Source organism: Callorhinus ursinus, unplaced genomic scaffold (assembly GCF_003265705.2).
Source record: "Callorhinus ursinus isolate GAN/ISIS: 27379988/994484 unplaced genomic scaffold, GSC_fseal_2.0 scaffold23, whole genome shotgun sequence".
In the NCBI taxonomy this organism is placed as follows: domain Eukaryota; kingdom Metazoa; phylum Chordata; class Mammalia; order Carnivora; family Otariidae; genus Callorhinus; species Callorhinus ursinus.
Genome location: NW_027397085.1, coordinates 21,603,362 through 21,628,344, shown reverse-complemented (window position 1 = coordinate 21,628,344; position 24,983 = coordinate 21,603,362). Strand labels below are relative to the sequence as shown.

The window sequence follows — 24,983 nt, the reverse complement described above, 5'->3', positions numbered from 1 at the left end:
AGGTCAAGGAAAGCAAGTTGAATAGAAAAGATTCAAGGTAAATTATTTCTGGGTATGACTCCAGCCACCAAAACAAGGGAAATCTCGTAAGACAATGCTTATAATATATCAGGTGTTCAATAAATAATTTTGGATGAAATGTATGTGTAATGGTGTCTATCACTAACATGGGGATGGGAGAGAAGGAAGATTTAGGCTTACACAATGGCAATGATAGAGCCACAAAAATCACTGTGAAGTCAGATCTAATGCTGGCTGCATAGGGGATATGCTAGAAACACAGAAGGCTTTAAATACAGGGTCTACCACCAAAATATAGCAAAGTGGCCTTTGTCTTAACAACTAGTCTAAGAAATTTTCTCCTTATGTGACCTGAATAGCTAGTCTCTCCATTGTACATGGAAGAGATACTAATCACTTGAACATGGTTTTTAAAATATCCTAGAGAAATTTTCCTCACCCAGCTAGACCAGGTCCAGTGATCCTGTAAGGCAGCTATGGGAGTGCTCTGCTCACATCTTCCCTCAGGGAAAATGTGCTGTGAGGAGTGTAGTTGGTTGAATCTCCAGCCACACCTTTACGATCCATCACAGCATCAACACTGAGGCCACGCTCTCCCTGGGCAGCTCCCAACCAATGAGTGAGTGCAGCACATGTACTAGATTCATCCATTCCAGACCTAACAGAGGGTTCCTCTAGGAGGCAATCCTTGCTCTGGAGCTTTCCCTTAATCTGGCTAAGGCTTTCTCAGAGCTGCATAGCTGTCTTACGTTCTTTCCACCCAACCTTCCCTCTCTCCTTATACAAGTGTCAGACTCACATCATTATCTGCAACTCTCCCCACTCCTCTTTTCTCTCCCCCTTTTCCTCCATAAACATTCCCACTAATATCTCTTAACATTTTAAATTCGATCTTGGCATTTTCTTTCTGGAGAGCCCAAATGGACATATCCAGGTATGTACTCTCAAAGTACTTTGTTCCTTTTCTTCAAAGCACACATATTTTGTAAGTACGTACTTACTTATGTAGTTATTTGATAAGTGATTCTCCTCCCATCAGACTTTTGATTTCTACTGGAATTAAGAAACCTTTCTACTTTATTTCTAGAATCTGTCAAACAACCTAGAAAATTACAAGTTATTTATAAATATTTACTGAGTGGATAAACGGGTAAAAGATACTAATGGTGCCATATCATGAAAGATTTGGGGGTTGTATTAAATAGGATGGAACAAAATAGTCACAATCAACTTTGGCAAAAGAAAGAAAGCAGGAGGGGTGGAAAGACAGAAGGAAAACTGAAAATAAGCTAACAGTACTTGTAAATTTATTTAAATTATACCTTTCTGCTTATGGGGTTTTGATAGGGATTAAGAGAGAAGGTATAGGCAACACTTACAAAGATCTCAGAGCTCTGATTCTCAGAATCTGGTATTAATACATTTATTTTAATTCTTAATTTCTAATAAGTACAGTACTGATATAATAGTCATACTAGACTGATACCTAGTCAAGATTCGTCCTATCTTGGAAGTTCAGACATTTGTGTACAAACTGAATAAGGAAGAAATTTTCTAAACCAAATCAAGCAAATTCCCAGGAAAACTGAGTAGCTTAGGGAAGTGTTTTAGAGAAAAGGCTACACAACCAAAAGTTTCCAGGGTATTATGTGATTCCATGTGACACACTGTCATTAATTCTTACAGTCACTGCAAAACTTGTGAGCTCCCTTATGCCACACAGCGTATGGCAGCGTATGTTAACAGATAACATTGGCAGCATATGCTAACAGATGTGAAAGTAAAAAAAATGGAAATAATAATTTCTGACTTGTTTCTGGCCATGATGGGGCAAGTGGTACCAGACTATCCCATCTACTATCACCAGTAGAAAACTAGACAGAATGTGAGGGGAAAAAAACTATTTTCAGATATAAAACAATGACTAACACAGAATTGTAATCCCTTAGAGAAAGAAAACAAACAAGCAAATTTGGCCTTGTAATGTCTCCTTCAGTCTGGAGGCACTTGATGGACCCCAGGGTAAGAAAGGGGCAGCCAAGCAAATCATGACCTTCTTGCTGTGCTGAGGAAACAGAGAAGATTTCTGGGAGTCTAAGCCAGCTGTAATTTGGAGGCAGAGTGATAGGGAGCAGTAAGTGTATAATTCAGCATGTGTATAAGGGAAGTCTTCTTGAGTCTCAGACGTTATATTAAGAGATACATGCACAGTGTGAGACTCCACAAGCCTGGAAAAGAATGACCAGTGAGCCTAAAATATTGGGAAGATATAAACTGACTAGATATGAGAACTACCCTTCACCCCCAAATGGGAGATTATTAACCTGAGACACTCAGTACAGATCCCAGAAAGGCCATGCCCCAGCAGCAGGGCTACACCAACCATAGAGTGATAGCTCATCTAGGCTCCTCCAAGCAAAGCTTAAAATAGGCTTTAAAGGGACAAGATTATTAAAAAACAAATTAACTATCAGAATAAAAGAGAATATTCAGTCAATAGAAGTAGCTCTAAACATTACAGGGAGGATGGTGTTATTAGTCAAGGACTTAAAAGATGTATTAAAAATATATTCAAGGACGTAAAGGAAACAAGAACATAATAAGAAGAGAAAAGGTATCTACAAAGAGGTACCTAATGGAACTTCTAGAGCTAAGATATACAATGTCTAAAAAAAAGCTTAGTAGGATGAGCTTCAAAGTAAATTAAACACAACAAAAGCAAAAGTCACCAAAATTGAAGGCAGGGAGATAAAACTATCTAAACCTAAACATTGCTAAAAAAATTGCTAAAAAAAGTAGGCATTTTGTACTGATAAATGGGTTAATACATCAGAAAGATAATTAAATGTGTATGGGCCCTGTAGCAGAACTTCAAATTAAGCAAAACTAACCAGAACCAAAAGGAGAAATAGACATATTTACATTTATAATAGAAAACTTGGACATTCCTCTCTCAAAAAAATATGGAAGTAGAATGAAAGTCAGTAATAATGTAGAAGCAAACAATATTATCATCCAATTTTCAGTTAACTGACACTGAAAACACACAACACCCAATACCTGAAAAAATACACATTCTTTTTAAGTGTACATGGAATACCATGGAATGTACATGGAATACCACCAAGAACAATCATATACCAGGCTGCAAAGTAAGTCTCCATGAATTTAAAAGGATTAAACTCATACAGAAAATGCTCTCTGGCCACACTACAGTAAATTAGAAATTAATAACAAAATCCAGAATATCCTCAATTATTAGAAATTAAACAATAGTCCTCTAAGTAGCTCATGGCTCAAAGAAACAAGAGAAATGTGATACTATTTTTAACTGAATAACAATGGAAAAAACCCAATATATCAAAATTCATGGATTGCAGATAAAGAACCTTTGAAAATTTATAGCTTTAAAAGCTTATATCAGAAAATAAAGGCTTAAAATTAGTGATCTAAGCTTATACCTAGAGAATCTAGAAAAAGAAGGGCAAAGAAAACCCAAGTGAGAAGAAAGAAGGAAATAATAAAGTTAGGAGCAGGAATCAAAAACAGAACAAGGAGTCCCTAAATTAAAAAAAAAAAAGGAAAAGAACAGAAAAAAACAAATTAACAATATGAGAAATGAGAGAAGGAACCTCATTATAGATCTTACAAACTTTAAAAGGGAAATAAGTATTATTAACCACTTTATGCCGATAAATTTTCCAATTTAGATTAAATAGATAATTTCTGAAAGACACAAATGAACACAACAGACACAAGAAGATACAGAAAATCAGAAAATCCCTGTATCTACTAAAGAAATTGAGTTTATCATGAATAAAATCCTTCCCAAAGTCTGGAACCAAATGGCTGAAATGGTAAATTCTATCAGATATTTAAGGAATAAATACTCTTCTTATATAAACTCTCGGAAAATGGGGGAGGAGACAATTTTAAACATATTATATGAAGGCCAGCATTACCGTAATACTGAAATCACACACAGACACTACAGGAAAATAAAACTGAAGATCCTGTGATCATATGTATGATTATCCATAACACAATATCAGCAAATAGAAGCAAGCAATACATAAAAACTGCAATTAATCATGACCAAATGCAAGACTGATTTAAAAGTTAACCTACTGCGGGGCGCCTGGGAGGCTCAGCCGGTTAAGTGTCTGACTCTTGATTTTGGCTCGGGTCATGATCTCAGGGTCCTGAGATGGAGCCCTGCATCAAGCTCCGTGCTGGGTGTGGAGCCTGCTTAAGAGTCTCTCTCCCCCTCTCTCTCTGCCCCTCCCCACTGCTTGCACTCTCTCTCTCTTCCTCTGTCTCTCTCTCTCTTTAAGGAAAATAAAAAGTTAACCTATTGAATCCATTATCTTAAAGAAATAAAAGAGAAAAATTATATGATCATCTCAATAGATACGTTTGATCAATTCAACATCTAGTCATAACAGCGTTCAGAATTGAAGAAAATTTCTCAATGAACTTTACAAAAAGCTTTGTAAAAGAGTGTTCACAGTAGCTTTATTAATAACAGTCAGAAACTGGAAACAACACAAATATCTACCATCAAGTTAATGAAGCAACACATTCTGGTACCTCCATCCAATAGAGTACTGTACAGCAATAAAATGAAGGGACTGCTAATACATGCAACAACATGGATAAACCACAAGAATATTTTGCTGAGTGAAAGAAATCAGACACAAAAAACATTTGTAAAAGTGCATTTACGTGACGTTCTCCAAGGATAAACTAACCTATGGTGATAGAAATTAAGTCAGTGAGTTCATATAAAATTGTCAATGTACTAAATACCAATGAATTGCTCACTTCAAAATGGTGGGGATTTTATGTTATATCAATTTCACCTTAATTTAAAAAAAAAAAAAATTAGGTGTGCCTGGGTGGCTCAGTCAGTAGAGCAGGTAACTCTTGATATCGGGGTTGTGAATTCGAGCCCCACGTTGGGTGCAGAGATTACTTAAAGTAAAATCTTTAAAAAAAAGTAATAAATAAATAAATCTGTTTATGATTAGGACAGGAAGTGGGAACATTCACTATAAATGAGCACAAAGTAATCTTTTGGAATGATGGAAATGTTCTGTATCTTGATTGTGGTGGTGATTAAGAGGAGTATACATCTGTTAAAGCTCCCTGGCGGGTGTCTGAGGGGTACATTTAGTTAAGCCTCTGACTCCTGGTTTCAGTTCAGGTTGTGATCTCAGAGTCATGAGATCAAGCCCAGCCTCCACCTCCGTGCACTGAGCACGGAGTCCACTTAAGACTTTCTCTCCCTTTCCCTTTGTCCCCCACCCCCCTGCCTCTCTCAAATAAATAAATAAATCTTAAAAAACAAAAACTCCATGGGTTAAACTCTTACATGAATGAACTTTATTGCATGCAAATTATGTCCCAATAAAATCGATTTAAAACGCATTTCCTCAGCTTTCTTGGCAAAGATGGGTGCTCATGCTGTCTGTCTGGAACAATGAGAGGTAAGCAGAAGTCAGGAGGTGAGGCTTCTAGGATATCTTTTTAGCAAGAGACAACTTGGCTAGAATGGTAGCTTTTGTGTTTCCTCTTTTTCATGAAGATATTTGAAGTCTACTTTATCTACAATTTCCCATGCTCTCTGATTGCCGGGTGTGTTTAGCCAATATGGATTCCCAATGGGAGAGAAGAAGACAGGTGAGTGAGGTCAGAGGATTTATATATACTCTTATGTTTTTTCCTATAAGGTCTTCAGTTGTCTCTCTCTTTTTTTTTTAAACACTTTCTTTTTTTTCTTTTTTAAAGATTTTATTTATTTATTTGACAGAGAGAGACACAGCGAGAGAGGGAACACAAGCAGGGGGAGTGGGAGAGGGAGAAGCAGATTGCCTGCTGAGCGGGGAGCCCACTGCCGAGCTCCATCCCAGGACCCTGGGATCATGACCTGAGCTGAAGGCAGATGCTTAACGACTGAGCCACCCAGGCGCCCCTTCAGTTGTCTCTTAATAGAAAATCTTGGCTTCCTTTCAAAACAGAGGACTCAAGAGAACTTCTTTTCTGGTTTCAATAACCTCTTCTCCTTGATTCCAAGGGCCTAGGGCTAATAACAGTTCAGCCTCTGGTTACTGCACTGTCCTCTTTTTAACGAGGAATAACGTGTACAGAGAGTACATACCACTATGACCTTTTTTCACTCTCGTAACCACTTCCTAGACCAAGAAATAGAGCCAGCACTCCAGAGGCCCCCATGGACTCCCACCCCAGTCGTTATTCCTCTCCTGCCAAAGGTAATTATCTTGATATCTGATATTCTGATTTTGATATTTACATAAATGGAGAAATACAGGGTATTGTCATTGATGCAAGTATTTCCTTGCATAAATATACCAAATTTACTTGGTCATTCTATTGTTGATAGACATTGAGTTGTTTCCAGCTTATGGTTGTTATGAACTGTACAGCTATGAACATTCTTATGTCTTTTGGTGAACATATGTATGCATTTCATATGTAAATGTATGCATTTATATACTTAGTAGAATAGCTTGATCAGAGTCTACGTGTGTATATTCAGCTTTAGTGGATTTGCTAAATAGTTTTCCAAAGCTTACACTCCCACCAGCAATATATAAAATTTCCAGTACCACTATGACCACACCAACCCCAGGTATTTTTAGTCCCTTTAATTTTAGCCATTCTGGTCAGTGTGTAGTAGCATTCCATTGTGGTTTTAATGTGCATTTCTCTGATGACTAATAGAATTGAGTACATTTTCTTATGTTTATTGTTTCACGTGCTTTTGGTCATTTACAAAGTATCTTTTTTGAAGTGCTTGTTCATGTCCCTTACTCATTTTTTTTTTGAGTTGTTAGGGTTTTTCTTATTTGTTTATAGGAGTTCTTTATAATCTGGATTTGAATCTCTTGTTAATTACCTGCTTCTCTAACCTAGTCTTCCCAGCTCTGTGGTGTGCCTTTTCAGTCCCTTAATGTTTCTTTGATGAAATAAAAATTAACTTTTAATGTAGTTCAATTTATCCACATTTTCTTTCATGGTTATAACTTTTTGTGTTCTGTTTAAAAAGGTTTTTACCCACCTAAGGTCATGAATATTACTGTTTTTGTTATCTTCCAGAAAACTTAGTATTTTATTTTAAACACTTAGAACAATACTTCGTCTGGAATTGCTTTATGTGCATGTGGTAGGGGATGTAATTCTTTTTTTTCCCCAAAAGAGATAAAAATTTTCCCAAGATCAAATATTTAAAAGAACACCTTTCCTCTACTGTTCTACAGTGTCACTTTTTGAGAGATTCAAAGTCCATATCAATGTGGGTTCTTTTCTGGACTCTAATAATATAATCCATTGATCTGTTTGTTTATCCTTGTGTCTAATACCCAATGTTTTAATTTACTACGTAGATTTATTTCTTATAGCTTTATAAGAAATCTTCTGGTTATCAGTAATGGTAGTGGAGGAGAGAGGGAGAAAGGGATGGAGGGAGATAGGGAGGACATGTGTGACAGTGAGCAATTCATTTCATGATGACTGGATAAAACTTTGGTAGAAAACTCTGAAATCCACTAATTTAACATCAACCCCAGAAGGAAGGACAAGCCAAAGTCAGGTCACTTTCTGTGAATCTCCTCTTCTAGTATTAGAACAACTCTCTAATTAGTAGATTCTCAAGGCTTTCAGTTCAGGAAAAACAGCAAGCTGACTGCCTGACCAATTAATCTTGAGGCTTAGCTTGACCAAGTCATTCTGTTAGCCAAAAAACAAAACTACATGAGAAATAGAAACTCATTTACACACCCCCAAGAAGGGTATTGTTTGAAATAGGAGAGACTAGGAAAAGAGAAAAATAGTTAAGAAAACTCTTAGAAAGACAAAAGTTTACACGGACCAAGAGACTGTCTCTATGCAACCTCAAATATCTTGGTGAACCTGAAGGAAAAAGAAAGTTTAGATGCCTAAATAATTGGCTAAAATCTTAATTTTTATCTGGTTATTTGGCACTATGGAATTCTAATCATGCTGAAGCACTTTGTAAAGCATTTTAAAATTATTGCTTCTGTCCAACAAATTTTCTTAGAATTTTAGTTTTCTTATATTGGTATCTTGGACTACAAAAGCTAGTTATTTTTACATATTTGGAAGATCAGCCTCAACCTTAAAATCCATTAAACATAATTATACAATCTTATCATTAGGAAGGCTGCCTTCTGGATTGTAACAATTTAGTGACGGCTTACTTCTTGTCCAGATCAGTCAGCAGTGGATGCATTAGAGGGTAAACATTAAAAAGAATATTAGCAAGTATTATTTGGTGCTTTAAATATGTCAGGAAACACTTTCTATGATGTAGCTCATTTAGTTGTACAACAACCCTATGAGGAAGATAGTATTACAAGCCAGTTTTAGAGATGGGTAAACTGTATGTCTGAGAGGTTAAGTAACTTTGCTCAAGTTAGTATGAGGTAGAGTCAGGGGAACCCAAGCAGGCTAACTTGAGAATCCAAACATGCCGACGCGCAACTCTTCAGGGAACCTGTAGTTTCTTTGGAAAAAAATGGGGACTCCTGGATGGCTCAGTTGGTTAAGTGTGTGACTCTTGATTTCAGCTCAGGTCATAGCCTCAGGGTCCTGGAATGGAGCCCTGCTTCCTTAGGGCTCCCTGCTTAGCGGGGAGTCTGCTTCTCCTACTCCCTCTGCCCCTCCCCTGTGCTTGTACTCTCTCTTTCTCTCAAACAAATAAATAAAATCTTTAAAAAATATTATAGAGACATGTATGCACAAAACTGTTAAATCACAACAAAAGGGTGTGTGGGCTCAATGGTTTGAATGAGTCTCTACTACAGGCTCACTTAGGTAGCACCACAGCGTTAAAATCAGACCAAACTCAAAACAGAGAGATTCCTGACATCATGATCCAAGGGAAACTGATCTCCATGTGCATAAATTGTAGATTAAAAAAAGTAGGATGGAAGCCTATCCTTAAATCTGGGATATATATAATCATACATATAGGGACGCCTGGGTGTTAAGCATCTACCTTTGGCTCAGGTAATGGTCCCAGGGTCTGGGGATGGAGCCCCATGTAGGCTCCCTGCTCAGCGGGGAGCCTTCTTCTCCCTTGGCCTGCCCCTCCCCCTGCCTGTGCTCTGTCTCTCTCTCTCTCTCTCTCTCTCTCTCTGACAAATAAATCTTAAAAAATATTTATAATTATACATATAGACTCAGATTCTCTGCAACTTAACTCTGAAATTTCCTTGCATAGCAGCTGCCTTTGCCTTTTTTCCAAAAGACTAGTTTTGCTCACAACCATCTAGTTTGCCTGACAAACAGGAAGCTGGCAAACCGAGGGTGTGATATTGCACGCTGCAAAGAGGGAGCGAGATGGGCAACTTCTTATTCCTATCTACCTTATGGTTCTTGTGCCACTTGGAATTTTATTGCCAGTTCCTCAGGACGGGTGTTTGGTGCCAAATGAGAGTTTGCTATTGGGTGGTGTGTGTGCACGTGCATGCACATGTGTGTGGAGGGTGAGAGAGGAACCATCGTATGCCATGGGGCAATACACATGTGTGCCATCTGTGGAACTGTTCTGCAAACCGCCAGTACCCCAGGAGTGCTGTGAGGAGGAAGGAGTCAGGCTGGACGGAAATAGCACGTCCTGACTGCCCACTCACAGGCTTGTTGCCAGAAGGTTTTTTTTTTTCTCTAGGTTCTAGTCTTCAGATTTATATGAAAAGATGATATTGCTGAAGCTGAGGAGGAGATGACTTTTATAAAAATTAGAATGCTTAATTACAAGACTCTAATCTCCTGAGGTCAGGGACGACATCTGTTTTATCCACCACTGTATATCAGCATCTAATACACTACCTGGCATGAAGTCAGGACCTAAAAATATTTGTTGAATGAATAAATGAATAATAAATAAACGTAATATTTCTTATTTATCGGATCAGATCCTCCCAGTGAATTACTTTCCTGGGTCACTGAGAAGCTGGCAACACAGGCTGCATTAAAAGTATGGGCTATTTTTATAACCAAGGCTCTTTGACCCATTAGCAACACACACCCAGGTATTTTTTTAGGAATGTGTAGATACAGAATTCAGTCAACAAGTATTTACTGAATTCTACTGTTTGAACACTGTTAGAGGGAGTTGGGGATGGTGCACTGAACCAGGCAAAGAAGTCCTTGTTCTCATAGGGCTTTCGTTCTTATAGGTTAAGCAACATAACAAGTAAACATTTAATATGACCGGTGGTGATGGATGCTATGAAAAAGTAGGGAAGAGAGTAAAAGAGTGAGGAAGGAGCACTATTTATATAATGTAACCCACCATCTCCCCTGGGGAAAGCACTGTTCAGGGCCAGGGCTCAATTTGGTGAGGATTTTGTGGCGCCTGCCCCTACTAAGTTACACTGAAAACTTCAAGGATCTCACTGACACCCAAAACAGGAAAATTTGGGGAAATTATTTTGCACTTGATTGTTCAGAAATCTATTCATGAGTGGTTGGGGGGCTGGATAAAAGGATGGCAAGAGCGATCAAGAAAGTGAACTTCTAGGGGCAACAACAGAGGGATTATAATAGCCAACACGCTTTGAGCACTTACTAGGGGCTGGTTAGCACTTTATATTCATTATCTCAATTTACCATGGAAAGACTCCCATAAGGCAGGCATTATCCTTATCCCCTTTTACGGCAAATGAAGCACAGAAAGCTTAAGTAAGTTTATGGAAGTCACTCAGCTACTGGATGGAAACTCCAGTATTATATAAAGGCAATCTGATTGCAGGGCTCAAAGATTAAATTATTCCCTTACAGATGTAAATAAGCTATTCCTAGAATCTAATTTTTTTAAACTACTAATATATACTGCTTCTTTGAAAAGCATAATGAGTTATAGGACCTAAACATATGAGAGAACTTTTTTTAAAACAAAGCTACAAAACCTATCACAAAAAGCTATGATAGCCCACCATTCCTTGACTACAGCAAACTGATTCCAGTCTCCAGGTCTTTGCGCTTGCAGATCCCTCTACCTGGAATGCTCTTCCCTGGGCTCTTTACATGGTTGGCTCTTTCTCATTAGTGAAGGTTCAGCTTCAGAGAGGACTCCCTGTCGACCCTACAGCTGGTCGCCTGCCATTCCCCAGTTACTGGCTATGCTATTTACCCTATTTTTACTTTCTTCCCTGCCCTGATCACTATTTGAAAGGCCCTTGTTTTTGAATGTCTACTTCTGGTCATCTTTTTCCCGTCCTAGAAGGCAAGCACCCTGAGGTCAGGGGCAGCGGCTGCTCTGTTTCCTGAAATTTCTCCAGAGCCCGATCTCTGCCTGGTACCTCACAGAGGCTTTAAAACCATCCGAATGAATTCATGCTGTCCCTGGGGTCTGCAGACTCAGCTCCCAGAGGGCTTTACTTCTGTAGAGGATCATGCTACTGGCAGCATCTGCCCACCATACTGTGCAGAATTAGAGCACCAGATGGGAAAGGAGAGATCAGCACAGGGGTGCATGACAAGTACTTGCCAGTAAGCACCCAAGAATGAGCTGTGAATGCTCTCAGGGCTGCCAAGGAGACCAGGTATGAAGCCTAATCGCCAGAAGACCAATTTGGAGGGCATTTCTGTAGTTAGGTATATGCAAGGTCATTACTGAAATGTTACCTGAATCTCCTTGTTTAGATCTAGTTCTAATTTGGTTGCCACCCTATTGACGATCTAATGCTTATAATATTTTATTACCTGTCTGCCCCCATCAGAACCTAAGGTCCATGACAGCAAGGATCTAGCTGTGTTCTTACCTGTGGATACTGTCTAGAATTATCCCATAGAGTGGGCACCCAAGAAATATTTAATAAATGGACCAACAAATGAGCCAACATTGTGTCTGTAGACAAAGATAGGGGGAAGAATAGAAGGGAGCAAATGTTTATTGAGTCACTGCTAAGCCCCAGGCACTGTTCCAGCTGTCTGGAACATATCTTTTATTTATTTACCCTGTTCAGTTGCAAGCTTTGGAAGCCTAACTTTCAAGAAGCTAAAATTTACAAAGTGGAAGATACCTTCCTTCTACCACATTATAAAATCAGGTCTTGCTGGGGAAGTGTTTCTTTAAATGAAGGCTGAGGATCCCTGGAGGCCTCAAACTTTAATCATTCACTGAGGTCTATGCTATGACCTGACAATGCTGTGTCAAATAAATAATTTTGTATGATGCCCAGAGCATATCCGAGGATCAATAGAGAATTATAACTAAAGCCTCCACCCCTGTTTCACCTATAGGATTATTTCCATTGATCATCTCAGTTTGAATTTATCTGAATTGGAGCCAAAAATACAATTTCCAAACAGAAGCCTGTAAATGAATGCAAATGAAGTGAATTTGGAGGAGGCTGTTCCCAGCCTGTAGAGCAGGCTCAGCCTGGGTCAGTTCGACGGGAAAGGAAAAAATGCAAGTTGGCACAGTGGCATGTTTTAGATGTGGCAGAAATTGGAAAAAAATCAGTTCAGGCAACATGTGACCTCCCCAAATCCCCAGCCCAGAGCTCTCCATAGTCAAGGTCGGCCTGTTGCTTAGCAGTGTTTAGGAGGCACAACATGGGGAAATATGTTTTATATACCTGGTCCTAAATTACCTTGTTGGGTACCCAATGTGGGGAAGATAGCACTTGGGAGAATATTCTTGAAGGCTTAATATCTGATAGTAGTCTTTTCCATTGATTCTGTGTATAAATAAGGCCAATTTCAAAGAAAAATGAGCTTCCTATTAAAAAGAGTAAATAATCGAGCCGTTACAAGTACTTCACTCAGCCTTTTAAAAGTACCTGTAAGCTGGTTTTCTCCCGAAGGCTTATCAGCATGCATGCTCACAGTGGGACAGGAAGTAGACTTTGCAGTTTATCCTTGAGGGGTTTTCCCTCCCTTTTATGTAGAGTCTCTACTCAGGTCAGCACATTATTCTAAGATCTTCACAGGACTGTGAGGAGCCGTGAAACCACTTTTAAAGGGGGTACAGAGGCCAAAGCACCACAGTGAAGCCGCAGGCTGGGTTTCAGTGCGGGCTCTTAAACTAATTAGCTGTGTGCTTTTGGGCAGTTCATCTCTCTGCAAGATGGTGGGCGGGGCTTTGACCAGGACTTCGTGTCTCTTCCAGCTCTGGCTGTCTGGTTTGATGCCAATTGCCAGGACCAGTGGGGTGCCCTCCCCCACTCAGAGGCTGCAGCAGCCATTCTGAAGATGGCTCTGTGCACAGGCAAGGGAGGATATCAATGTCCTTTTGCATCTGAGACCACACTAAGACCCCTCCTTAAGCAAATCTGCAGCCCCCAACCTCCAGCTGAGAGATCAGGATGTTTATGAATAGTTCACTGAACCCCCTTCCTCCACCAGCATCACCCCCTAATGCTAGGTCTGGAGTTCCCACATCTCAGACCAGACATGGAGGGAGGAAGAAACCATGCAAAATTCAGTGGTGTTGCTTATGTATTTTTTTACTTTTCTCCTATCCTAGGACAGTGTTCTTCTTCTTTTTATTTTTTTATTATGTTATGTTAGTCACCATACAATACATCATTACTTTTTGATGTAGTGATCCATGATTCATTGTTTTCGTACAACACCCAATGCTCCATGCAGTACGTGCCCTCCTTAATACCCATCACCAGGCTAACCCATCCTCCCACGCCCTTCCGCTCTAATACCCTCAGTTTCTTTCTCAGAGTCCATAGTCTCTCATGGTTCGTCTCTCCCTCCGATTTCCCCCCCTTCATTTCTCCCTTCCTTCTCCTAATGTCCTCCATGCTGTTCCTTCTGTTCCACAAATAAGTGAAACCATATGATAACTGACTGTCTCTGCTTGACTTATTTCACTTAGCATCATCTCCTCCAGTCCCATCCATGTTGATGCAAAAGTTGGGTATTCATCCTTTCTGATGGCTAGGACAGTGTTTCTTGAAGGACTGCACTTGGGGTTCCTTCCTTAACAGGCAATGGAGTTCTTAAAAGTGGTGGTTCTGGGGCTCCACTCAGGATGTACTGATTCAAAATTTTAGGGGGTGTGTGAGCCCCTGAATCTGCATTTTAAACCAAGCACTGCAGATGATCTTTATGCGTATGCTAGCACTTGGGAACCAGTGTCCTCCTAGAGAGGCAAAATCTCGTGGGTCACTGCACTTACCCACTGCTGCTACTAACCATAATTATTCACCATTTATTCAACAAAGATGTGTCACCAACGACTACATGGCAGGCACGATGGTAAGCAAAAGCTCAAAGCACCTGCTCTCATAGAGTTAATGGTCTAGCAAGAGGAAACAGATGACAAACAAAGGCAAATATATCATAGGCAGGCCAGTGAGGCCATCTACAAAGTAAAATAAAGGGCAAGTGCTCAGGAGGTGTAGATCAGGTAGGCAGGAAGTCCTATTTGAAGGGTGGTATTTGTGCAAAGACACGCAAAAAGTGAGGGAAAGAACCATGTGGTTAGGAGAAGAAGATTCCAGGCAGAGGGGACAAGTACAAGGTCCTGGAGAGGGAATGTACTTGGTCTACTGGAGGAACAGTAAAGGAGGCCAGTGTGCCCGGCATGGGCTGGGTGAAGGGGGAGGTAACAGGAGATCATCAGGGTGCAGATCTCCTAGGCCTTGTAGGCCACAGAAAGACTTCAGATTTTACTGCATCAAATAGGAAGCCATTCAAAGAAACGGGCTTTGAACAGGGACATTCCACGATCTGAAGGCCACTATATTGGAGCATGTCTGCTTTATTTCTAGGGTGCCCAATGCTCTCAAGTCTGGATTGGGGGGAGTGGAGCAATGATCTGTGATGATACGATAGTATAGTTTTATTTTCATTCCCACCTATGGTCCTATGCTTATGCTGGGTCTCCCTGTTTCCAGCTGACCACCTAAAGGCAATATAAAATAGGTGTTTCACTTGAGAATTGGGGCAAAGAATGAGAAAACGTTGCTATGGAAGGCTGGCCCAGAGGATCTTCATTCACATACTCACACATTTGCTGATTCTACCAGCCTGTCATGTGAAGGCAGCATGGGCAAGGCACTAGGCAGCTGCTTTGCCGACATTACCTTATGTACTCCCACAGCAGCACGGAGGTAGGGGTCCTGGTCCACATCTTACAGATGGAGAAATGGAGGCTTAGTCTGAAGCAGCTGGTCACAGGAAGTGTTGGAACTTGGATTCAAAGGCGAGACAGTGACAGCAAAGCCTGTGCTTTTGCCTCCGTCACGAGTGGAAGAACAAAGCTCTGGGGCCAGCCTACCTGGGTTCAGGTCCTACTTCTCTGCTGCTTGCTAACCGCACAACTTTGGGCAGGTTATTTACTTTTCTGGCCTCAGTGTCTGTATCTGTAAAATGGGCATAGTAGAAGTTTCCTCTTTGCTGTTATTACAACTAAATGAGCTAATACATGAAAACACTTAGAACAGGATGTAGCACCTCAATGCTCCTTGTTATGACCATGACAGTAGGTAAAGTCATAGGAGGCTACTTGCAGCAACTTGGACTCTTAAGCCTGCACAGGGTATGAAAATGATCCTCATAAAGTAGAACTGTCATGAGGAAAATGCCTCAGATTTGTGATCTGAGAAGAAATTGATTTCAATGATTCTAAGAAATAGATTCCAACTCAACTTAAAGATCTAGAGAGAGTCAGCATTGTCCTGAAGCAAAAGGGTCAGCTTTGGCGGGGAGTGAGCTCTCCAATTCTCTCTAGTCAGGAGTGCGGTGAGGGGCTCAGGGATCCCATGAAGGCTGGATGAGTTGTTTCGGAGGCCTGCACCCAAATAGAAGTTCTAGGATTCTTTCTAATGGGTTGGAAATGGGTGGCCTAAGGGCTGGGCCTGACTTTGCTTTCCTCGCTCACTGCCTTTTTCTTTTTTTTAACTAGACTGTGTTGCCCTTAGGGCTCCAATACACAGTTTCCTGATAGGCAGTATCATGCCTTTGTGGTTAATATGCTGCCTGCTGAGCTCCAGCAGGATTTCACATTTGAGGCTTTCACCCACATGCTTAGACATTCTATCATCTCAGTAAAGAACCATGAAAAAAGATGAATTAATAATGAAGGTAGAACAGGGCTTCCTAACCTTTGCTTAGGAGACTCACTTTTGGTCGGCTCTCTCCTGAGAAGGTCACCTTGCTGTGTATATCTGAATACACACAGCTGAGCAGATGTACCATTCTATCTAGAGGCTTTGAGGGAGCAGCTATTTCGTGCTGAACAAACATGATATGAAAACATCTTCAGTGGTTTTGTCCCAACACAGACTTTCTCTTCCTTCTAAATATCATGCTTTGCAAGTGTTGTGTCTGGCAGAGCACACTCAGTCTATTTTTCAATGTGGGGAATGTTTACTGCCTCTTCAGAACAGAGCATAGTGTGTTCCCGCCATTGCTCATTGAGAAGAAACAGTTTTTGGCTGGATGTCAAGACAATGGACAGGTTTCTGCACTGGATTCAGACTACAAGCGCACCTTGAGGAATCTGGGGCATACAGAGTGCCATCTATAAGTCCCCTGAAGTGCAAGGACAGGGAGTGCTTTTAGGGGCCAGCTCCCCAAAATGTATCCACCCACCGCTTAGCCCTTCTAGTCTGACGGCAATCAGACAAATCTCATGTTGCAAATATGGACTTTTTTTCCCTCAGCTTCATACCCTTCAGTAATTTCCATTGCTCTTTGGATCAAGGCTATAATTGCCATCACAGAGGCGTGCAGGACCCACCACTCTAGAGCCTCATCCTTCACTGTTCTATTGCTGGCTCTCTGTGCACCTGTCATGCCCGCCTTCCTTGAGAACCTCACATTCACCGATGACTCTCTGGTAACAGGGCCTCTCAAGCATGTTATCCTTTGCTTGGAAAATTCTCTCTCATTCTGCCTTTGTCAGTCTTACTTCTCCTTCAGATCTCAGCTCAAAGGACACTTCTTCAGGGAAGACATCCTCCTCTTCCCGGGCCGTACAAAACCCTATTAGACTTTGTCTTCATTATGTCCTTGCCACTAGAGCATTTGCCACAGTTAACAGTAACCTGATGAATTGGTCTTCCAGCAGGGCAGGAACCATATGTATGCTTACCACTCGTAAACCCACTGCCTAGCCAATCTCTGACATATAATAGAGATGTTCTTTATGCGTGTGCTTGTAATTTTTGAATAAATAAATAATTTCTCTTGCAAGGAGTTTCACTGACCACTGTTTGCTTCTAGAATTTCTAAGTAAGTGACATTCCCATGTATCAACCATAGGATGCAGAACAGCCTTTCATGCCTGTCTTTGAAGTCAGACATTTATTTGCCTCCTGTTTGCTTTGCCTACTAACTGATTTTGCAGGTCCTTGTGAAGATAAAGGCTTTGGCCATCTTGGCCCATCTTGTCCCCCAGCTCCATCCGCCAGGGAAGAAACAATGACTCAGAAAACTAATGGGCCTGTCTCTCTAACGATGGTGACGATTTCACTGCTGGTGGTTTTTCTATTCAATTTATAAAATTGAGTCAAAATGAAGGAATTGCCTTGGGGCATAAGTACCAAAGGCAAACAATGAATTCACAAACACAGATCAGAACGGTGCTGGCCAGTGCTCGTGACAAACAAGCAGCAAAGGTGATGAAGGTTGAAAGAATTGAAGAATGCAAAACTGAACTTTTTTTGGGGGGGGGGGATGGGAACATGATGGTGTGGGAGGATCCCAGGATGTGCCATCAGACCAGCACCTGAACAAAGATACCATCACAGTAAGTACAGGGACCATCTATTAAGCGGCTATCAGGCACATCTCACTCAATGTCTTTAGTCCTTACAATCAACCTGAGAAGGAAACGTAATTCCTTCCCTTTTTACCCTTGAGAAAACAAGACACTCAGAGGATAAATACCTTTAGTCATATTTGGAACTCTGGTTTATCTGATTCCAAAGCCCAAGTCTGTTCCAACTAGATAGCTGACCTCCCCAGTCCTCTCCCAGGGTCTTCACCGGTAAAACATACATACTGCCATGCACAATTGTTGTGATAATGATCTCCGTGTGATAACAATGCCTGGCGAGTGCCTGCCTCCCAGCTGGCTCTATTCAACATTATTCTCTGCCCTCCACATTTCTTATCAGCTGCTAAATTCCTTACGGATTTTATTAGGAACCCCTAAAAATCAGTTACCATTCCCAGCTTCTGATTTAATATGGGAAACATACTTCACAAAGCACTATCACTTAATCTCACACCAACACTGCTATGTTTTATTATATTGCCGTTTGACTCCGAGGCACAGCAGGATCAGACAATTTATCAACGGACATCAATGTCAAAAGAAGACCAGAACGTACATGTCTCTGGACTGCTGGCCTAGGATTCTTTCCATCACTACATTGCATCAAAGTACTCAGGGCAAGGGTGATTTCTGAGGCCTCCGCTAATACGAATCATATTCATAATAATAGCTCTCATTGAGCTCTTAATATGCACTGGGTAGCACACTGTATACTTTGTATGAATTATCTTGTTTACTCACGAAAGCAACTCCTTGATATGTGCATAGTTTTTATTCCCCTTTATGTAGATGACAAAACTAAAGCCCAAGAAACTGAATGACTTTTTCTCTATTATGTAGATGTTTTAGATGGTACCCAAATATAAACTCTTGAAACAAAGTCACAGCTAACATGAAGCAGACAAATGCTCAGTAGAGTTCCACTGAATGTGTAAGTGAGTAACACTGACCTTGAATCTTCCCAGGACAGCCACTTATCTGCCAGACGTCAGACATCTTAACCAAAAGCAACCTGTTCTCAGCTGCAGGATCTTACCCTGTCATTTCAAAGGGATCAACAACTGATCAGTCTCTTTCTCCCAAAGCTCTTCCCTCTGAATATATTCCACAGCCCTAACCATTGTTTCTCATAGACTCAGGTTCTCAGCTCTGATTGTTTGTAAGATTCACCGGGGGAACTTTTAAAACTAGGATTCCTGGGACCCCCTTCCAGGAAGTCTGATTCAATAGGGACATGGTGGAAATATCCCCGTTCATTTGCCACAGCTGATTCTCATGCCTAACCAGGTTAAAATCCACTGTTAGAGTTGAGTAGGCATGCCTTTCTCTCCCTCACCAGACTGTAGCTTCTTAAAATAGGGATGAGTCCTTTACATCTTTTAAGTTCCCATGCGCTCAGAACAATGTCTAAAATGCTGTATTTATGCATTGTATTGTAAAAATCCGGTATATTATGTTGCAGGTAAGAGCCCGGGCTCTAGAATCTAACAGTCGGGGCACAAAACTGTGATCTACCATATATTAACCATGTGGCTTTGGGTAAGTTATCATCTGTGGTTCCCTCATCTGTAAAATGAGGACAATTAACAGTACTTATGTCCTCACATTTTTCTGAGATTCATGTGAGGTAGTGACTATTAAGTATTAGCATAGGGTCTGGCAAATAACAAGCCACAGCCAACACTAGCTATGTAGGTAGGCACAAACGATTCAACCAGCATGGAACTATAAATGCCTCTCTGTGACTGTTGCTGTGGTAAGTGCAGTGAGGGATACAGAAATACTGTGAAGTCTCATTCCCTGAATGCTGACGGGCATTTTTACAAAATTGCAAAATTTTTTTTTCACCTTCATAACAATACCCTGATATGTTATTGTTGGAGAAGGAAATACACCAGTTGAGTAACTGAAGGTCACCCAGCAAGTAATTATCCGTGTGAGATTGGAACTCAGGTTCATCTGGTTTCAGAGCCCATTCTTCCTACTTTATTACTAAGAGTTCATACAAACACTCATCCATCCACCCATTCATTCAATCAACAGGTATCTATCACATGCTTACTATGTGCTAGAAATTGTTCTAGGTGCTGGAGGTATAGAAGTGAACAAAACAGAGTCAGCCTCTGTTCTCGCGTAGCTTACATTCTACAGGACAAAAAGACGGGCAACAAGTAAGTAGCTGGATATATAACAAGTCCAGTAGGAGAAGGGCTAAAGCAGGGTAAAGGTAACTGGGGAGTGCGTGGGGGGGTGTGTGTGGCGGGGGCGAGATAGGGACAGAGAGAAGGAGAGAGAGATTCTAGACATGAGGGCCAGGAAAGGCCTCTCTGGTGAAGAAACATTCAAGTGATAGATGTGATAAGACATGACTGCATTCTGGATATTTTTAGAAGTTAGGCCCAGAGGATTCACTGTAGAACTAGAAGAAGGATATGCAACAACAACAGAAATGAAGAGTGACTCCAAGGTTTCTGGCTGGAGTAACTAGGAGACTGGAGTTCTCTTTCCTTGAGCTGGAGAAGAAGCTGGGCAAGTGGGTTTTTCTCAAGGGGAATGAGGAGTCGGGTCTCGAGACCTCTAATGCATCCCAGTGGGAATGCTGGGTCGGCAGTTTGATGCGCAGGTCTGCATTTGGGGTAAGAGGCTGGAGCTGGGGATACAGGTTGAAGAGATGATATCTAATACCAGGGGCTGGCTGAGGCCACCTAGAAGCAAGCACAGGTTAAGGAGAAGCCTCAGGCCTGGGCTTGCGTGTTTCCAGTTCAGGAGGAGAGGAGGAACCGGCAGGGGAGTAGGAAAAGGACTAGCCATGGCGGGAGAAGGGAACGGACAGGAACTATGGGCCCTGAGGCCAAGACAAGGAACTCTTTCGAGAAAGAAGCAGCGACCACCAGTGCCGCGGATGCCTGAGAGCTGCCACGGGAGGAACCTGGCAGAGGATGATGGGACAGATCAGTGAGGGGGCCATGGGTGACTCTCCCAAGTGCAACTTGGGGAGAGGGATGGGAAAAGAGGTGGCAACTGTGTATAGATGACTCTTTCAAGGCATTTTTCTGCAAAGAGGAGCAGGGAATGGGCAGGAGCTGGAGGTGGATACAGGACTGTGAGATGAGTATTTAAAGCAGGGTGATTGACAGCATGTTGGTGGACCACACCGGTGATCCTGTAGAGAGAAAAGACTTGGTGATGATGCACCGACAGCAGACAAATGCGGGAGGGAAGGGCTTGAGTCGGGGCGGGGGTGGGATCCAGCTCCCCAGTGGAGGGCTGGCTTGGATGAAAGTAGGAACAAAACATGTATTATACAGAAAAATGTAAAAAAAAAAAAAAAACTCTTTTAATCTAAAGCCATATCAAGCAATGCAAGATTCTGTCTCACTTAATCCTTACAATAACCTGGTCAGGTGGCATAATATTATTTCCATGTTGTAGAGAATCACAATGCACACGTGGGAAAGGCTTTAAATGTAGGTGAGAAAATGAACAGTCAGGGAAAGCTGTGGGTGGAAGTGCATTTGATGTGGGCCCGAAGAGTGGGTTGGTTCTACATATGTGGAAGGGGCTAAGAAGAGAATTCCAAAAATATGAAAAATAAGAATTCCATAAATACATAAAAAGGCACAAAAGAGAGAAATGGATCCTGTTGTAGCATGTACCTTAGAACCAGACTGCATAGGTTTTAATCCTAATCCTTGCAATTAAGAGCTGTGTGACCTTAGGCAAGTTACCTAACTTCTCTGTGTCTTAGTTTCCTCATTTATAAAATGAGGATAATAACTACTTCCCTCAGAGGATTGTGGTGAGGAATACACACACCCGTCCCTATGTCCATAGACATGTATATGTTGGAATTATGCCCGATAAATAATGAGCATTGTATGTTTTAGTTATTATTTTATTGTTATTTACAACATGATAAAGAGTTAGAAAAATGTGTATTTATTTCCTCTGTGTGGGGTGTAGACCTCTGGCAAGCCTGCTCTTGGGGGTCACTGGAAGGTATTCTGCTTCTGGGTTCCTCCTGGTGAAGGAGAATCATGGATACACAGGCAAATTTGTCATTCCCCCATTCAGTGCTTTATTTAAGAAGCATTTCTTGACCACCTACTAACAGTCAAGCTCAGTGCTAACCAGAACACAGAGCCTAAGGACGAATGGCAGGATCCCTGTGCCCAAGCTGCTCCTGGCCACCAGGACACAGGCACGTGAACAGACTGTGGCCATCTAGTCTGAAGGCCGCCCTCACACAGGTGCTCCAGAGGAAATATATCAGGTGCGAGTTAAGAGCACTGATTTCTGATTCCAGTAGTTCGGACTTGAGTCTTAACTCTGCGACTCTACTAAGTGTGGCCCTGGGCAAGGCAGGTATGTGTCACTTTCCTCACTTGTAACATGGAGAGAGCAGCATCCGCTATGAGATCGCACGAGCAGCAAATGAGATGATACTGGCCCAGCCTGGAGCACACAGCGAGGGATTTTTGTGGTGCCACTCGGCTTCTCCTTCTCGTGCCTTCTTCCCACCACAGTTGTGGTTTGCATGACTCAGAATAGCAAGTCCTTCTGTGGAGCAGTTGAGGAAGTCTTCCTGGGAAGCCTTGACTGGAGCTGACTTTTAAGAGATGAACAGAGCTTTGCAGCTTGGAAGCATGCCGGACACCACTCAGGGAAAGGAAATGGCTCGGGGCAAGGCACATGACCCTTATCCCTTCAGGAAGACAGAGTGGCTCTGCTCATCTGTTCAAGAGAAGACCTTCCCGTGTTGGGTGCCAAATGAGGCCCACTGGAAAAGAGCAGGCAAGGTTCCTCATACTTGACTGGCTCTCCTATCCCTGTGTGTCTCCCCTTCTCCTCTGTCCTGTCTGGAATGGTTTCTTTTTGCTTGTGATTGAGATTCTGTGCCTCGAATCCTGGAATCATTTCGCTGGATGAATGCTTCCCCACCGTGGTGGAGGGAGTTATATGTCCTTTTAATGATGTCCACAGAGAAGGAAAGACAATCCAACTGTCCTCTCAAAGCCCTGTTCGTGCACCAGCATTATTTAGTCGACCTTTCTCCCCCTTCATATCTTCTAATTTCAAGTTAAAGTAGCGCATGGTCATAAAACCAGTCCCCTCAAGTGTGGCTACGAAAAGCTACCCAACCGGCAATGGTTAGGAGAGCTTGCATTCCTGTAGCAGCTAATGCTTTGCAGAACGTGTTTTGCCTGTGTTTTAAAAAATGTGTCTACACAACAGCCTTGGTATTTGTCATCGTTTCATTCAATAAAAATTTGTTGACTGCCTATTAAGTACTTGGTATTGTTCTAGTGCTGGGGGTATAATAGAGGGTAAAACTACATGTGGGTCCTGCTCCCCTGAAGCTTTCAGTCTAGCAGGCAGGCAGACATTCACAAAACAGTTTCACCAGGCCATTCATGATGACAGACTACAACAGGTGCTCTAAAGCAGCCTGGTTCTCTAAGAGCTATGACCATGATCACCTGAGGTCCAGGGATGGCTTCTCGGCTTGAGCTGAGAATCCAAGGCCAGAATTAACAAGGAATGGGGCTAAGAGGAGAGAGGAGCTTCCCAAAGTCTATGGTGGGAGAGAGATTCCTGAGGAACCAAGAACGGCCTGTGTGGCTGGAGACCAGGCAAGATGGCGTGCGCTCAGGGTCAGACAGGAAAGTCAGGCAAGGGTCAGAACACACAGGGCCTGCTAGACCATGGGAAGCCATTGAGAGGTTTTCAATGCCAGCATGTTTGTGTTTGAGGGGGTTTGAGGGAAGGAATATGATCATATTTCTAAAAAAATATTTTGACTGCAATAGAAAGAACCAAACCTCAATCTGATGGATGAAAAAACAGGCTTGAAGGTTGAAAGTGAGAGCAGGAAGGAAAAACAACTATTATTGTGGACCACATATTGTTGATTTACCCTACCTATGAATGTGTTACTACATCACGCACTCAGATAATGTCTGGGACACAGTAGTGCAATACAAGTGAAGACGAATTTATTATTATTATTATTATATTATTATTATTACTGCTACTATGATTATCACCCTGTGTGTGGCATTCTGAATGTATTTCTTTGCAGCCACCCTATGGCGTATCATCATCTATGTCTTTTTTTTTTTTTAAAGATTTTATTTATTTATTTGAGAGGGAGAGAATGAGAGACAGAGAGCACAAGAGGGAAGAGGGTCGGAGGGAGAAGCAGACTTCCCGCTGAGCAGGGAGCCCGATGTGGGACTCGATCCCGGGACTCCAGGATCATGACCTGAGCCGAAGGCAGTCGCTTAACCAACTGAGCCACCCAGGCGCCCCCATCATCTATGTCTTACAAATGAAGAAACTAAGACTCTAAGAGGTTAAATAACTACCCAACATCACCCAGTTGGCAAGTGGCAGAGCTAAAATTCAAAGCCTATGATCTTCCTCTGTTGAGAAAACAATGTCAAGATAAGCTGGGAGGAAAACATGTCTTTTAAGTAGAATGGTTCTATCCTCTAAGAAGCCCAGCAATTGTTGAAGCCTTTTTTCTTTTTAAAGATTTTATTCATTTATTTATTTGAGAGAGAGAGAGAGAGAGAGAGAGCATGATCACGTGAGCAGGGGGAGGGACAGAGGGAGAGGGAGAGAGAATCTCAAGCAGACTCCACGCTGAGTGCAGAACCCAGACATGGGGCTCAATCCCCACCACCGAGGAGGTGATGACCTGAGCCGAAATCAAGGGTTGGATGCTCAACCAACTGAGCCACCCAGGTGCCCCAGCAATTGTTGAAGCTTTCAAAGTTGTTCTTGAATTACTCTTAAAAGGATGGTTTGGGTATTTCTACTCATTTGATTTTTACAGGGATATACACCAATTGTTCATTCTCTGCCTCTTCAATTAAATAAAATATGAAGTTCCCAGACATAACTTTTCTAGAAGAGACTACAGGGTAACATAATAGCTAACAACATAAAAACTCAAACTCAGATTCATTCTCACATAGGTTTCTCCTCAGACAAACTCTAAGTAAGTGAAACTAGTTCTGAGTGACACTGGGACATATTTGAGGAAACTATTCATTACTTAAGATAATGTAAGAAAAAAGGAAAATTTGACTATCTAAGAAAGTACATGAGACTGCAAAACGGACAGCACCTATCATGTACCAAGCTTCCTAAAGAACTGGAA

At 41.7% G+C, this 24,983-nt stretch overlaps 1 protein-coding gene across 6 annotated transcripts in view; it reads right to left on the bottom strand.

Annotated features, from left to right (window-relative positions):
- The window catches only part of PPP2R2B (protein phosphatase 2 regulatory subunit Bbeta), a 435,841-nt gene that overhangs the window by 378,960 nt on the left and 31,898 nt on the right, over positions 1–24,983 (bottom strand). The gene's annotated exons all lie outside the window — the stretch shown is intronic.